This window comes from Mustela nivalis, assembly GCF_964662115.1.
Source record: "Mustela nivalis genome assembly, chromosome: 4".
Lineage (NCBI taxonomy): Eukaryota > Metazoa > Chordata > Mammalia > Carnivora > Mustelidae > Mustela > Mustela nivalis.
Genome location: NC_139023.1, coordinates 139766025 through 139775460, shown reverse-complemented (window position 1 = coordinate 139775460; position 9436 = coordinate 139766025). Strand labels below are relative to the sequence as shown.

Here is a 9436-nt window from a genome sequence, read left to right as displayed (position 1 = left end):
AACTTGAAACCAGATATACCTGATTTTAGTTATCTCTGGATGCAATTCATTGACAATGACGGGAGGAAGATGCTTCCTCCAAAGGAGAGTTTGGTAAGGTGCCAGCAGGATGCTGCTGAGGTGGAAAATATCTCCACATCCGCCTTTGTAAGCCCTGGTGTGGCCCAGCCTGCTCAGGTTTGGGCTTACCTCAAGTTTCAACCACGCCAACCACAGGGCTCTGAAAATGCCAAGAAGGCCTCTGCCCAAGAATTTGATTCCTTCTCCTGGCTTTAAAGTCCAGAAAGCAAAGCATTGACTATGCTGCCCAAGCACGCAGGGAGGTGTGGGAGATGGAGGAATGGGGAAGGCGGCCCTTCCCAGTTTGGCAGTGGGCACAGACCCAAGTGTCTAATGAAGGGCAGCTGGCAAAGGGGGGGCCGGGCTGTCCGGGGTGGAGGTCTGGGCTCTGGGAAGGCTGTTGCGACTCAGGCAATGCCAAAGACTAACCCTTCTCACCCAACCCAGTGGTAGGGGTGGGGGTGCGGTGAAGGAGGGGGATGGGGAATGGGTTCTGAACCTTCTGTCCCATTTTCCGGGGAGTCCTCTGAGTTGGGGATGGTTCCTTTTTGCTGTAGAACTGTCCAAATTAAGAAGCCCTCATGGTGACGGGGGGGTGGGGATGGGGGTGTTTGACAGTGAACGTGTGTCACGCACACATATACTCACAACTGCAACAATATTGACTCATCTTAAAAAAAAAAAAAAAAAGCAACACCCCCCTCACAACCCACCTCCCCACCTTGCCTCGCTCCCCCAAACCCTGATACATTAGGTCTGCCCAGGGCAAATCTCCCCCTGCCCACTTCAGTAGAATATGCCTGTAGAGTAACAGGGGAAGGGTCCCATCATTTGATTCAGGTCTCTTGGGATAGTATTAGCATTTTATAAAATTCAAACCTCAGGGACAAAAAGAAAGGCTGGAGTGGGGAGAAACTGGAGTGGGGAGAGGGTGGCGCCGGCCGCCGTGAGACCTCTGGGAAGAGAGACATCGAAAACGTCCGTGACGCCTGGAGTCGCGACTTCCTCCACTCCACAGGACCCGTTGGGGAGTGTGAGCGCGGCTGTGCGCGAAGGGGTGCAGTTGCGGCCAAAGACGTGCCCCCGAAGGCGGGGTGTCCTTCACGCCGCCGGGTTAAGTTTCGGTGGAAAGTTTCCCTCCGAAGCTCCTCCCCCTTCACCCTGGAAACCAGTGCCAGGCGGCCGCGCGGCGGAGCCAGAGCCCCCGCGCACCTGGCGGCCGCGCGTCCCCGGGGCAGGGGCGGGGGCGGGGCTGGCGGCGGCCCGGTCAGGGCCGGGCCGCGCGCTCCCCTGGGCCGCCGCGCAGGTTGGGCCCCGCCCCTCTCCGGCTCGCCCCGCCCGCGCTCCCGAGGGCAGAGTCGGGAGGGGGGAGTGGTGCCGAGTCCCCGAGCCGCGCGGCTCTGCCACCCGCTGACGCACGGTCGAAAAGTTGCGCTCCAACCTTCTCCCTCCTCCTACTTTCTTCCTGGGGCCTGGCTGTTTGTGGAGTTGGAGCCGGGCGGGGAGGAGCCGGCTCCCCACACCACCCGGTGCCCGGCGCGGGTGGCAGCTCGGGGGCCCGCGTCCCCAGGACGGCGGCACAAACTTTCCCGGCTGTTTGGGGATACTTGTCCGGAGAGTCCCGCACTTGGAGGGAGGAGGAGCCGGGTCCGCGGACAGGTACGTGGCATCCTGCTTTGCGCTTGAGGGATTCTTTTATTTTAGGGGCTTAAGGGAGGGGGAGAGCAGACGGGTCTTTTCCTTGCATTCCTCCCGACTAGGCTGGAGGGGCAGGTATTGGGATGGGGGTTGCGCTGGGAAAATCACCAACAAGATCGCTGCGTGGGGTCGCAGCACGGCGGCTGCCAGAGCTGCGGGACCGGGCGTTACTCGGTGACTGACCCCGGGGGAGAGAGAGCCGGCTTGTTTTGACGGAGAAAGATGTCAGCGGGACTCTCCACCTCGTTCCTGGGGCCCTGAGCCCAGAGAGCGGGGGTCCTACGGGAGGGACGCCAGAAGCGGAGAGATCTAGGGCTCCGTTTTCCTCTCCAAGCCACCTCGCCCTTACGCAGGAGACGGAGGTGAGGCCACTCTGAGGTTTGCAGTACTCTCCTGGTGTAAGGGCGGACTCGTTGGGTGGCTGTTGCTCAATTTCATAAGGTCTGTAATGAAACCGCGTTCAAGTCCTGGTGGTTGTTATTGACGGTGTGCCTGCGTGTCTGTCCGTCTTTCCCCCGCCCTGACTCCAACAAAGCTTCCTTGTTAACCCTGTTTCTGCTGGGGAATGGAACTAGCTGCGGTCCTAATTCAAGCCCGGCCTTGGAGAGGTGTTGGTAGCAGGTGTAGTTTTGTTTGCTTGGAACTTTGGGAATCACGTGAGCTTTGTTTTATCCACCTGGATCCCATCGAGTCTTAACTGATCCATCTTCCACCATTCAGCGAGGACTGCAGCCTCCGCCGTCCAGTGACGGGAAACATCCCGGTTGGAGGAAGGAACCCCAAACAGGAGAGAACCCCGAGGAGTAGTAGTAAGCCTACGGATTGGGTCCACTCGCAGGCTTCTCTGGAAATTCATCTTATTAGGAAGTCATCTGCTCTCTGTTAATAGCCACAGCAGCCCTGATGAAATTATGTAGGTCACTGAAAAATAATTCCTGCTTAATCACCTTTATCCTGTTGGTTAATGGCAGAAAAGATTTCCTCTCCTTAATGTACCATGCCTGCTTGGTGGGGTTACCTGCCTGATCTCCAGTTCACTTGTACACTTGGCCCTAGACAGGCTGTTGTCCCAGCCCAAACCTATCATACCCCATCTGAAGTCTACATTTGGAGAACATTAGTGTTTCACCTCCGGACAGACATTATGCAGGAGATCCAGTCCATAAATTTTAATGCTGCATACTTGTTGGCTTTAGATAACTTTTCAGATAATTAAAAGCTGGTTTCTTTTAGCTGCAGCTAATCCCTTTGTACGAGCTAATAAGAATTGTGCCTGTGCTTATCTTGAAATGCATTAAGTTTGGGGTCCCATTTTTCGCTTGTCCTATCGCTTTCGGAATAGGATTAAATTGTGTGGGTTGGGTGAAAAGGGCAAAAGAAACCTAGCTTCAGTGAACTAGATTCAGAGACAGGTTTAGAGTGGTCTCATAGTTTAGGCCCAGTTGCCCAGCTGGCTTCCTTCTTGCCTCTACACAGAGACATTATAGGTCATATTGCTTGTAAAAGACTAGAAATCAAAGGAGTGTTGGGAATAATGCATCACTGGGCAGTTTTGCATGATAACATCCCAAGTTTGGCTCTGCACACTTTAGCTACACAGTTCGTAGGAAGCCAATAGGTAATGCCTGCAAATAAAAAAGCAGATGTGCAAACAAATTATGTAGAAATAGGCACAAGTGAGAAGAAACAAGGATTGCCTGAGGAGTGACTTTTGAGATTTTGTTCTCGTATTACCTAAAATAAAATTTTGATAAGGAAGCTTCCTCTTCCTGCCAATATAAAACAAAATTGCTTTCTCAGATCCACGTTTAGGTGCTTGATCTTTATTCTGTGTACACATGTTTCATAGGGCGATCTATGGGTCCTTTGAAGAACTGGGCACTCAGATTCTGGCCTTGGAACCCAATTTCTATCTATTTCATTCTCTCTCAGTGACTTCCTAGTCAGCCTCGGTAGAGGAATGGTGCTCAAGAGTGGCCAATAACATCAGGGATTTCATTTATAGGGATCTGATCTCTTAGTAAAGACAAATACCGAAAGTAACCTTTCTGTAGAGCTTCATCATCAGCAAAGTGCTTATATAGGTACTGCATTTGTGCTTTGTGATTTAACTGTTTTGTAGTGAGTGCTGTTATATTTATACTGCATAGGAAAACGGATGAGATTCAGAAAAATTAAGGAACTTTTAGGTACGTATGTCTGTCAATCTTTTAAAAGGAAAAGGCTTAAAAAAAGGAAATGGTAAGTAATTCAGCCAGCAAAATTGACTTTATGCAGAGGAACTGAAGTTCAGGATAGGCAAATGATAGCGAACCAAAGGCAATTTGGGAGAACAAAGGAAGGTGTCCTTTTATAGAAGGATGAGGAAGTTGGGAGGGATTTGTTTTGAACAAAAGTTCTTTGGAGGAAAAATGAGAGCTCTAAGTGGTGGTGACTTCTCACTGGCTGCTGGTGAGGGTAGCTTGCTGTTGCTGGACCGAGAGGAAATCTTCCTTCTGGATTGTGCAGACTGTGACTACGAGTGGTATGGGTGTTAGAGCCCTCCTTTCATGGCTTCCCAACTCCAGTTTTGTGTTAGGTTTTTTTTAACGCATTTTCACATTTTCCCCTTTTGGTCAAGATCTTTCTTTAAGAGCATCACTGATCAAGAGCTGAGTCATCTGTTCCTTATTAGAAACATTTCTGTACCTTGAAACATTTCTATACCTTTCCTGGGTGTCATGTCCCATGTCAAACGAAGTGGATTCCAGATTGGGAACTGTTGAGGCCACACTTGAGTAACAAGGGAAAGCTGTCAGGCATTTCCCATCTAAAGCCTATATCTTACCAAGGTTGTAAGGATTGAAGATGATCTTGATGCATTGAGTCAGTCAGCATTGCCTTACTGGGTACCTTGTTTCTACAAAGGCTTATAGGCACCAAATACAAAGCTTAAAGATTATTATATAAAATGAGAGGAGCAGAGTAATGACCCCAATTATATAATAGTCCTAAACCAAGACCCTAAAGCCGAAGGTAATTAGCCAAAGAGATCAAAGGACCATGGATGGTGATGTGGAATTTGTTGTAGCCAATATGCTTGTTCTTTCATTGTATGTATTTGGGTTTCTGTTTCTCCAGAGGAATTTATTCATGTGTGTCAGATGCTTGCTTTCATATTTTTTCACTGGTTTGAGTGCCTGCAGCCTAGATAATGCCCTTCCAACAGAGGCAAATCCAAAGTCCTGTGTACTTCCTGGGAGTAAGGCAATGGTGAAGACTTAATGGGGAAGACCAATGAGAGGCTCAGATTAATTGTGGTTGTGCACAGAGACAGTTAGAAATTCTAGCAAGCATTGGCCTCCAGTCTGCCAGCCGCTTAAACATTCATAGGCCCATCGAGAGGCCTGTTTTCCGCAAAGGTAAAATCAGATGGTGCCTATAGGATTTGTGCTAGGGTTTGGTTACTAGTAGTGCTGTTAATTTGGGTTTAATCAGGACTATATGTGCAGATCCAACAGAATCCAAACAATCAGAAATGACTGTTGGCTTGAAAGGGTCAGTGGTGTTTGAGGAATAGTTAGGGAGAAATCCTCTTGTTCTGTGGACTTTGTTCTCAAAGGCCATATAGAGAGGGGTTGTTCTGCTAAGGCAAGCAGACCTAAGGTAGGAGTGAGAATGGGCAACCGTATGGGTACCATTAGTTGTATTGAGAGTTACTTCAGGGGAGAGACAGGGACAGGAAAACCTGAATCAAACCACAGAAACCGGAGAGGTGCTGCGAGAGTTAGTGGTTGCAGTGGAGATGAAGGAGAAGATTGTGAGGAAGACTCAAGGGTCAGGACTGTATGCGCAGATTCAACAGAATCTCAATCCTCTCCCCCTTTTGGGAGGAACTGGGAAATGTGAAGGAGGGCATTGTCTCTCCAGGAGAGAGAAGGAGGAAACAGGGGCAGAAAAAGCAGAAAGAATATTTTCCTGATCCCATCATCTCGGGGAAGGCTGTCTGCTTCAGCTCTTGTCTGCTTCAGTTCCTGGAAATCTTCAATTTGAGGTCACCCAGTTGGTGTACAGGTCCATCCAGGTTTGGGGGCTTTCTTTATATGAGACACACAGATCCAAGAGTCCACTCTTTGGATATTGGCTGCACAAGGATTGGTCAGTAACACTTGATCAGGGCCTCTCCAGCATGTTTGAAAAGAATCTTTTTGGAGAGGTCTTTTCCAGTAAACAAAATTCCCAGTTTGCAGGGTGTGGTGTTTGAGGTCTTCATCTCCTGGGAGTGCACTGTGAAAAGATTGCTCTACCAGAGCGTGATTATTTTCAAGGCATATAATTAGACATTTGTAATACTGAAGTGTATCTCCATTTATTAAGTGCAGGTAAAAAGAGGTGGAAGCTAGATTTACAGGGCCTCTGGAAAGTTCTCAAAGGGTGAGAGTTTATGAGTTCTGAAGGGGTTGGATCTGAGATTTTAGAAGAATCAACCAGCAAGGTATTTGGAGAGTTGCCACAAATTTTGCCAGTTGAGGATGGTTTTTTTGTTTTTGTTTTTGTTTTTTAAGGATTTTATTTCTTTATTAGAAAAGAAAAAAGTGAGAGATCACAAGCAAGCAAGGGGGTGGGGTAGAGGGAAAAGAAAACTCCCTGGTGAGCAGAGAGCCTGACATGGAGCTTGATCCCAGGATCCTGGATCATGATCTGAGCCGAAGACAAACGCATAACCGACGGAGCCACCCAGGCAGGTGCCTGCCAGTTGAGTTTTGATGTCTGTTGTTGGTTCATTTGACTTATCCTGAAGACCGAGGATGATAAGCACAGTGAAAATGCTATAAAACTGGCTAAACAGCACAGACTTGCCACAATATTTGGCCAGTAGAATGAGCTCCCTTTTTACTGCGGAGATCAAGAGGGGTTTGCTATATGTGGATGATCTTTTCCAGTAGGATTTTAGCTTCTGAAGAGGCTGTAGCTTGTCTTCCTGGAAAGGCTTTGACCCAGTGGAAAAGGATACAGATGATTACCAAAACTTATGTATATTCATGAGATGGGAGAAGCTGAATAGAGTCCATTTTCCAAACTTGAATGATTCTTCAGGCAATTTAAAGTGCCCAGGAGCTGTGTGGACAGGTTTCCCAGGATTTTCTTTTGGGCGGGTGGGACAAGTTAAGTTAAATACTTTCTGAAGCCTTGTTAATATTTCCCTACCAGTACTGATTCATAAACATTATCGTTTTATTTATAGGCCAGTGGTTTAATGCATGTACAGTGGTGAAAAGTGTTTAGAATTTCTGGTAGGACCGGCTTCTTTTGTGGTCCAAACAAGAGGTTTCTCTTGGTATGCTTCGGACAACCATCTGATTACCAGTATTATCTTTCCTTTCTGGTACTGATTGTTGCGTATCTCTAGTCAATATCTCCACATTATATTCTGGAGCTAAGTTCCTTTGGACCACAACAGAGGTGTGCCTTTTGGACCCTTGGAGGTCCCCATACTTTGCAGAAATGATAGCAAGGTGCTATCCTTTAGCTTTCTGAGAGTCAAGCTTAGAATGCCCTGCGCTCGTAGTCATAACCAAAGCAGCAGGTAAGTGCATGGTATCCAATAATTTCTTGGGGAAAAACAGTCTGTTTTTAATTTTGTCTCTGCCGGAATCAAGGAGGCCACGTTGTTGCCATGACATTTCAAAGTGGTGGGCCACTCCAAAGGTCTGTCTATGGTTGTATAAAGGCTAAGGTTACTCTGGTGAATTAATTACTGTGCTCTAAGGGGTGCTTGAGAGGGGCATTTCATAGGAAATGAGACAGCTTACCGAAAGAGGTTATGATGAGAGCTAAGAGTTCAACTGCATGTGGCACAAAGATGGTCAGAGGGGATCCCAGGACCATTTCCTTGGTGGCCTTTATAAGAAGGGTAGTAGCAGGCATAGCTCTGAGGCATGGGGTTTACCACAGGCTACAGGGTCTAGTTGTTGGCTCTAATATCCTATGGGCCGGTGGTCATCCCCACGTTTCAGGTGAGTGCTCCAAGGGTTTTCCCTTCTTTTTCATATACAGAAAGGAAGAAGGGGAGTTGATAATTGGGGTGTCCAAGGGCTGGGTTTTAAAAATTATTATTATTATTTTGACTTTAAGTTTTAAAAAGTCATGTTATCTGGATCTTTCAGATGATAGGGCGAGATTTAGTAGTTTTTTTTTTTATTTTTAAAGATTTTATTTATTTGACAGAGAGAGAAATCACAAGTAGGCAGAGAGGCAGGCAGAGAGAGGGGAGAAAGCAGGCTCCCTGCAGAGCAGAGAGCCCGACGCGGGGCTCGATCCCACGACTCCAGGATCATGACCTGAGCCGAAGGCAGAGGCTTTAACCCACTGAGCCACCCAGGTGCCCTGGTTTAGTAGTTTTTAACAAGGTGTGTAAGGGTTGGGCCATGGGGTCAAGTTTGGGATCCAGTTGCTGCAGTAGCTGTCTGGCTGCTGATGTTTGATTTGGGGCTTTGGGAAGTTCAGGGTGCCAAAAAGCCATTGGCTCTAGATGCAGTCTTTGTTCTCAGGTTAGATCTTCTGAATATCATACTTGCATTTCTACAAATTGTAAATTTTTTCTTAGAGAATTGGTGTCTCTTCCTGGCAAGGGGTTTTAGCAATAGATGCCATCTTCTTGCGAGGATGCTTGGGAAGGGGAGCAGAGAAGTAAGTCATTCACATACTGTATTAAAGTGGAGACTCTAGGGAACTTGATATCATCTAGGTCAGGCCTTAAAGCTTGTAAGAAATAAGGGCTTTCAGTGAAACCCTGGGGCATTGCTATCCAGGTGTTTTGCTCTCCTTCCCAAGTAAGGTGGGGGGAAGGGGTTGACCTGTTTTATCTATTGGTATTAGAAAAAGCACTCCATATATTACTCAGAAAAAAAAATTTGCCCTAAGTAGGGGTGGGGGCTAATAAAGCATGGGGAGTGGGGGCAACAGGTGACAGCATGGCTCGAAGGTCATGGACAAGCTTTCATTGTGGCCATTTACTTCCTTCCCACGTAAAATAGGAGTGTTGCAGGGACGGTATAAGGGATAATGAGACCCTGGGCCTTATATATAGTCTTCTATTACTGAGTTAATGCCTTGAAGGTTCTCTTTATTTATGTGGTTTTGATTAATTCAGGGGAGGGGTTTTGGGGGATCTGGTTGGATCTTAATAGGAGATACATTGTGGATTCTGTCAATAGTAGTAGAGGATTTTGCCCATAAGGGGGTTGGTAGATGATCTAATAGGGACAGATAGTGTCATGGTATTAGCCCCAATGCTGCCAGGGATGGAGCAAATAAAAGATGTTAAAGGGTCATTTGAGTCACTTAGTTGGCTATTTTGGTCGCTGTTTCCAAATTCTAGAAATGTTTCCCCTTTTCAGGAGAAAGAAATTCCAGCACATTTTTCTAAGAAACCTTGGCTCAAAAAATGAGTCGTGGTGGGGGAACTAAGGAGAAAAGGGTGGCTCTTAAAGAGAAAAGGGTCCCTTAAAGGGTCTAAGCAAAGGGTTAGGGGTAGAGATAGGAACCTGTTGAGGCTTACTAGAGAGCCCCACTGTTTGAACTCCTTTAGTACTTGGAGGCAGGGGCTGTTTAATGGGATGAGGACTGAGAGTATAGCTCTGGTGTTGGGAAGGACAGAGAAAGATTGGTTCTGAATCTGGAGAGTGGTTTCTCCAAG

At 47.3% G+C, this 9436-nt stretch overlaps 1 protein-coding gene across 4 annotated transcripts in view; it reads left to right on the top strand.

Annotated features, from left to right (window-relative positions):
- Positions 1–1352: 1352 nt before the first annotated feature.
- Positions 1353–9436, top strand: part of FHIP1A (FHF complex subunit HOOK interacting protein 1A) — a 229383-nt gene continuing 221299 nt past the window's right edge. For 3 of the 4 annotated variants that reach the window (XM_082728128.1, XM_082728130.1, XM_082728127.1), the window contains exon 1: positions 1373–1719. The gene's annotated coding sequence lies outside the window, so the exon portion shown is untranslated. Of the gene's footprint in view, positions 1720–9436 lie in introns of all 4 variants that reach the window. The other variant, XM_082728129.1, reaches the window with a different exon arrangement.